Source organism: Nothoprocta perdicaria, unplaced genomic scaffold (genome assembly GCF_003342845.1).
Source record: "Nothoprocta perdicaria isolate Ctin4 unplaced genomic scaffold, notPer1 scaffold_432, whole genome shotgun sequence".
Taxonomy (NCBI): domain Eukaryota; kingdom Metazoa; phylum Chordata; class Aves; order Tinamiformes; family Tinamidae; genus Nothoprocta; species Nothoprocta perdicaria.
Window position 1 is genome coordinate 154,511 of NW_020455680.1, and position 7,300 is coordinate 161,810.

General features: G+C 39.9%; 1 long non-coding RNA gene across 1 annotated transcript in view; it reads left to right on the forward strand.

Annotated features, from left to right (window-relative positions):
• Window positions 1-1,777: 1,777 nt before the first annotated feature.
• The window catches only part of LOC112953301, a 17,937-nt gene continuing 12,414 nt past the window's right edge, over window positions 1,778-7,300 (forward strand). The window contains exons 1-2 of the long non-coding RNA XR_003250559.1: window positions 1,778-1,850; window positions 5,430-5,565. This is a non-coding gene — a long non-coding RNA (uncharacterized LOC112953301). The remainder of the gene's footprint in view (window positions 1,851-5,429; window positions 5,566-7,300) is intronic.

A 7,300-nucleotide genomic window follows, 5' to 3' on the forward strand; every position in this document is an offset into this window, starting at 1 on the left:
ACGCAGTGTCTTCCCCGAAGGGGGACGTATTCACACTGCTTTTTTCAAAGCTGTTGGGCTGCTGGGGGCTTTAAAGCGCATCTAGGGACCTCGGAACAAAAGGAGCACGTCCAGGGCCAAACGCTGCAGCATCCCCCTCCCCCGGCCTCCCGGGAAGGCAGGCGAAGGGATGGAGAGACCTGGACAGGGGGGAGGGATCCCAGCTTCTATCTGCCTCTAGGAAACGCCTGCCTTTGGGGAAATAAAATAAATAAATAAATAAAATGAAAATGGAGGGGAGGAGGAGGAAGGGAGAAAAGGGTTGAGGGGGTGACCGCACCTGCATTCAGTAAGGCACAACTCCCTGGGGAGAGAGAACAAGCAGCTCCCTTCAGAAGGAAGAACGGGTGGTTTCTGGTGGAATTGCTGATGAAAGAAGCACTCAGATAAGCTGCTCCTCAAGGAGAACCACAGCAAGAGAAGCCCCCCACCAGTGATCACCTTTGGCACTCTACAAAAACAGCAAAAACAGGGCAAAAGTGAGCTTATAAAGTGAGCGCTCAGATCTTAATATCTTTGGCTGTGTCAAACTCGTCTTGAAATATTCTCTCGCCCCACCACACACATATGCACACCACCTCCTTCCCCCTCTTTTACCCCTATTCGAGAGATTTGGTGCAAGGGAATCACCCATTTCTGCTATTCCACCCCAGAGAGCCTGGGCTCACTCAGTCCTACAAGCCTGCACTACACACCAGGGGCGCTGGGCTTTGCCCAAGGGTGTTTCTGCAAGTGCTCCCTCTCCCAGGAGGGAAGGGATGTGTAATGGCATCTTTCCTGTGAATCTAGTGACCAATTGTCTCTCCAGTATGAGTCCATGCATCAAATCATGTTTGCAAAATACCCTATGCTCTCCTCCTGGCCCCCATTTTTGGAGGTAGGTGTCAGTCCCTTGCTACAGACCTTTCATTGCCCAAGTACCMTTTGATGAGAAAAAGCTGTGATGTCTTTTTCTCACTTTCTGCAGTTCATGCACATCCTGAAATCACTCTGCCTTCTTCTCTCAGCCCCATTCACCCAGCTTTCCTTCATGTCCAGGCCAGTTCTGAGCTGCCCCCCGAAGACCTGAGCTCCTTTCTTGTGGTCAAGCCCTGTCCCAACCCCATAAATATCTCTACTTTGTGCAGTGTGCCTTTGGACAAGCCACTGAAAGTCAAAACAAGAGATCTAAATAAGATCTGAAAGTCTCCTGTATCTCCTGGTTGTTTGCAGGTGCTTATGTTCACCTCCTTGTTTAAAGCAAACATCTTTTCCCTGGTAGCATTTTTTGGCATATATGCTAGCAAGACTGGGGTAAACCTTGCAGTAAAGTTTCTTAGCATGGTGGTGTCTTGGACGTTGTATACTCTGTTTTGGATTCCATTCTGAAGTGTTGCAAGGGAACACACTACAGTATCTGATTTTTGTACTTTTAAATTGATTGGAAGTCCTTTACCTGCCCTAGTGCATAGCCTCTATATTTTATTTCTCCAATTATGATGAGCCATTAAAGTCAGTTCAAAGATTCTACTACATGCAGTGGGAGTTGACTTCAGTGCAAGTTTGTTTCCTCAGCCTCCTCCTGGATTTAAATATTTAAATATTTAAATATTGCTACTTTAAATATTGCTGCTTTAAATATTGCTACTTTATTTTCTGTGATTACTCATTTCTCAAGCTACGGAAAATGTTTGTATATGAGGGAATTTACTCAATATTCTCTGGTTTTCACAGAGATCAGAAAGATCACATCTTTGTAAAATGGAATTCCTTACAGTGAGGACATTTCTACTCCAAAATGAGAAAATATGTAATGCATTTGGAACACTGAGGTAAATTATACTATTGATTTCTCTTTGCTTATCCTACAGATGTATTGACGTTATATTTAAGAATAACAACTGAACAGATTATAYACCGCCACGATTATTGTGGATGACTTAACTTTCTAACTGAGGGATTTTTATTCTTCTTCTTGGTAGAAGCCATTCTCAATTGTCGGTCTGTTCTGTTGTATTCAATATCATATTGCAGGTAGCTGAGCCTGAGCGAAGTGTAAATATAAGATTTGGGTTCTTGGATTATTACATGGTCTAATCAAGAGACTTGTCAAAGCAAAAATTCTCCGAATAAAACTGCTTTTTCCTTACTACAGGTACAACTGTAGTTTGTATATCTGCCTTCACCAATTCAGCACAATTTATGTTCTCACAGTCAGTGTTTTTAGGTCTTTAGTCCTAAACAAATAGTTTAAGGACAATAGTTTGTCCTTAAGAAATAGTACTTCCTTAACTTGCACAGAATAGTCAATCTCTCATTAGCTGCTAGACAAAAGTCATGCCCTCAGATTGACCAATTGAAATATGATTGTAATTTAGTACCCTTATTACTTGTTTCTTAAAATAACCTCTAGCATACTAACATATGCTAGCATTTTTCATCTTCATGCCCACGTTACCCACGTACTTATTTTTAATTTTAATTTGCTGAGGATATATTGATTTCATTTAAAATACTGAAGTATTTTATTTTACTGGTACCCTTAGAGAAATAAAAAATTCTGTTCTTCATTGTGAATTTGGATGAAGACTCTTGTCTTCATTTTAAACTCTGTATTGTAAATATTAATCAAATGCTAAGTTTTGCCTTCGAATGCACAAGATATTGGACATAGACACAAAACTGAAGACAAATAAAATATGTTCAGAAWAACACCAGAGACTGCCTAAGTTTTGCCTGTCTTCATTTCATTTCCATTTAAGTGATAACTACACCTGCCATGGAAACCAGTGGGAAAAACTAAAAGAACTTGAGAACTGTGATGGGAGATGAACTAAAAGATGATTGAGAAAATGTCTACAGATTCAAATTGTGTAGAAGCTAAAGGGTTCTATTATTTATTCATGTTAACAATCAACAAAATGTCAGTAAGTCTGAGAAACAGCCTTGTATTTATTCCTCCCCATCTCCTTTCCGCTCCTCATTCCATAAGAATAAATGCTTTATGTGAATGATTTACATCTTAATATGCAGTATCTGTGTGTGGTTCCCTCCTTTAGCTAGATGTATGGCAAATAATCTTTCCTGTCTTGCAGGAATTGATTAAACCACTCTGAAGTCTGGTATGGAGTTAGGCTCATTATGAGGAGTGAAGTCAGATATGTTTGAAGTAGACTGAGACATTTGTTTTATTCTGGTTATACAATTCAAGCAGCTTGTTTCTAACATAATACAGCTTTTTATTTTCAAAGAACCTTTCACTCCAACAAGAATTTATTCTACTGTCTTCCTGGTCTTGCTGGATAAGTGCATTTTTATCATTCATTCTGGAAATCACAGAATCATAGAATCACAAAATCACAGAATAGCTGAAGTAGGAAGGGACCTCTGGACATCATCTAGTCCAACCCCGCTTCTTAAGCAGGCTCACCTAGAACATGTGGCATGAGGTGGCATCCTGGCGGGTTGGGAAGATCTCCAGAGAAGGAGACTCCACAACCTCCCTGGGCAGCCTGTGCCAGGGCTCAGCCACCCTCACAGTGAAGAAGTTCTTTCTCACATGGAGATGGAACTGCCTGGGTTTCAATTTATGTGCGTTGTTGCTCCTTATCCTATCACTGGCTGTCACTGAGAAGAGCTTGGCTCCATCCTCCCTATATTCCCCCTTAATGTACTTAGATCATGTACATCAGATTCCCCCTCAGCCTTCTCTTCTCCAGGCTAAATAGGCCCAGTTAACTCAGTCTATCCTCTTACAAGAGATGTTCCATTCCCTTAATCACCTTGGTGGCTCTCTGCTGGATCCTCTCTAGGAGCTCCACGTTCCTATTACAGTGGGGAGCACAGAACTGTGCCCAATGCTCCAGGTGCGGCCTCACCAGAGCTGAGGAGAGGGGCAGAATCACATCCCTTGACCTGCTGACAACATCCTCCTGATGCAGCCAGGATCCCATTGGCCTTCTTGGCCACGAGGGCACACTGCTGGCTCATGGGTAACTTAGTGTCAACYGGGACTCCCAGGTCCCTCACCGTGGAGCTGCTTTACAGCAGGTCAACTCCTAATCTGTACTGACGCCTGGGGTTATTCCTGCCCAGGTGCAGGACCCTGCACTTGTCTTTGTTGAACCTCAGGAGGTTCCTCTCTGCCCAACTCTCCAGCCTGTCCAGATCCCTCTGGACGGCAGCACAGCTCTCTGGAGTGTCTGCCACTCCATCCAGCTTGGGTTCATCTGCAGAATTGTTCAGGGTGCCCTCTGTGCCCTCATCTGAGTAACTGATGAACAGAATGAACAGCACCGGGCCCAGTACTGACCTCTGGAGGACACCACTGGCCACAGGCCTCCGACTGGACTCGGCCCCATTTATTACCACCTGCTGAGCTCTGTCATCCAGCAATTTCTCAATCCACCTAGCTGTCTGGTCATGTAACCCTCCAGTTTTACCTCTGTTGGCCTGCCCTTTAATCCTCCCATGCTTTGTCCCCTCTGTGCTGAGCTCCATATCTTCCACTTGCTCTCTCACTTAAAGAGCCACTGCAATGGGATCATAGCCCAGCAATYGCACATGCATCTCCAATTGCCCTTGGTTATTCTCCACCACTGAGTTGTTACTAATTCTCACCCTGTTATTCACTTCAGACAGGGGAAATATATTTAGAAGGGAAAAGACATGTGAAAACCTTCAATAAGTACACTATTTGTGTTTTTAGTATGTAGTACTTTAAGGATATTTGGAATAAATTGGTTTTTAAAATATTCTAAAGTAATATACAATATGACTGCCGTCTTTCACATACAGTTGGCAAAACCAAAGGAAAACCAACTTACCTTCTTCAGGTAGTGAATTTTTGGGTATCTGTTTTTATTTAGTACACTCTAAGCTTACTTTACATGTGGATGACACAATTTTCACCTATATACATATTCAGGAAGAATGGTGTGTTGAAAATATTGTGATTATTCAGAACATGTCACCAAAGATGACAGTGACAGCTGAAACAACAGATCATTATAACTGGTTGATTGAATGATTACATATTGTTCTAGGAATAATGAGAATAAAATGAAAGTAAGGGAGAAACATTAGGAAACAAAAAATAGCTATTTTCTATTTTGAAAGTCATGTAATTTTGCAGAAAAGTGAGCCAGTTAGGTCCTTGACTTCTTCAGTATGGATATTACATAGTCAATTTGCAACTATCTTCCTAATAAACTTCATTTAATCATTTTCTTTACTGGAGAAATGATAAATAACTTCTGATTGTTTATGGCTCTTAATGAAAACAATGTTATTTGATACATGCAATATTTTCCAATTATGCAAAAGCTTTTGGCAGTTATGCATARAAATAATATATCTTCTCTGGATAATATGAATGATTATATATTCTATAATTTATTACTGTATTTCAGAACTGTTTTTGAAAGTTTCTACCTGTCAACTGCTCTAAAAGTCAAAAGGAGCTATTTCTGGAGACCTCAACAATGATTGTATGAGCATCCACATGTGTGAAGACTACAAAGGCATGTCTACAAAGACAATGATGAGGTACTTCGTTCAGAAGAGTGTTTTATAAGATTTGGATAATATAAGAGAGATGTAGACTGATTACAAATCTCTGGAGAGGATCTCATTTCTTGTTAGTCTTGTTAAAAAATGGAAATGATTCAACATGCAACAAAACTATTTTGTAGGACAGGGAGGAGGTTATTTCTTTATTCCTTTCTTCTTTTATATCATTCTTTAGCTACTAGTTAGTTTCAATGTTGTTGTCATTGTTGTTTTTGTTCTTGTTGTTTTGTAATTGGTGCTGCAAGCTTTAAATCTGATTTTCACCAGATTTGTAACTGGTGCTGCAGGTTTTGAATCTGATTTTGATATAAATAACATGATGTTCAGATGTTCAGATAAATTAATCATTTCTGCCCCTGACAGAATCCCTGCTCTCTCAAGCAAAAGAGAACAGCATTATTTTAACAGATTTTGAGAAGTATGCATAGGACAGCCATTTACATTTCTTCTTGGTAATCTAGCTCCTTCCTTCTCTGTTTCTATAGAGGGAATTTAAAATAGTGATGATAAAAATTAACTAGTGACGCCATCCCTGATTTGGATCTTCTGAAGAAATCATGAGAAGCTGTTGCTGAAGAAACTCAGTCCAAATGATGTCACTTTCACAAGAATCTGAAAATCCAGTTAACTCTTCGGTCTATTTCAGTTAAAAAGCAAAGGATGATTAAAATTTCATTTCAATAGGAAACTGAACACTTGATTTAAAAAGATGGTCTCAGAGAGTTAGGTGTAAAAAAAAAAAAAAAAAAAAAAAAAAGCCCTAGAGCCCTGAAAGCGAGCAAATAACCTGTTTCAAAAGAAAGAACATTAAATGTTTACCTCCTGTGATAGAACACCCTAGTGGGTATAGCACACATGAAGTAACATGAGCATCAGTCTAATGATCCTATGAATTTCTACTTCACCTTAATATGTGCTCTTTTTTTCCTGAGCAGTTCACATAAGTAATTGTGTATGCAATGGTACAATGTTATATGGGCAAATTAACATCTTTGACCGAATACCTGAGACACTGACATCTTGATATGAGACATCTTGAACATCACAGAATGTTCAAGATTGGAAGAGACCTCTAGAGATCATCTATTCCAACCCTCCTGCTCAAACAGGCACACCCAGAGCATGTGGCACAGRGTGGCRTCCAGAGAAGAAGACCTCCAGAGAAGGAAACGTCTAGCGAAATAGTCTAGTTCAGATGTTTCGATTCTCTTCGCATGAATAAGTAAGGCCTAAAGTAAGTTTCACTGTTCAACATAAAATACCTATACATAGGACAGCTTRGGCAACAGGTCACATTTTTTAGAGTGTTTTTTTATCCATGTTGATTAAGCAGAGTCCATATTTCTGCTCATATTTAAAGCATGATGCTTTAAATATAGGTATATGTCTATATAAAGCTCAGTCTGAAGGAAATTCATTTTTGGACTATGCTGTTCAAGCCTAATCTGTCTTTTCTTTTTAGCAAAGTGTTTCTTCATATTGATTTTAAGACATTTTCCCAAATTTCACACAAATTTCTGCTTGTTATGACTTTGCTGGAATGCTCATAGTATTTTTCTACTGCAAATCTTTCCAATCTGTAGGAGAAAAAATAAAAATAAGAGTCTTGTTATTTTCTGGATAAATGGATATGAAATCCCTTAAGAATTTCTCTCTCCTCTCCTCTCCTCTCCTCTCCTCTCCTCTCCTCTCCTCTCCTCTCCTCTCCTCT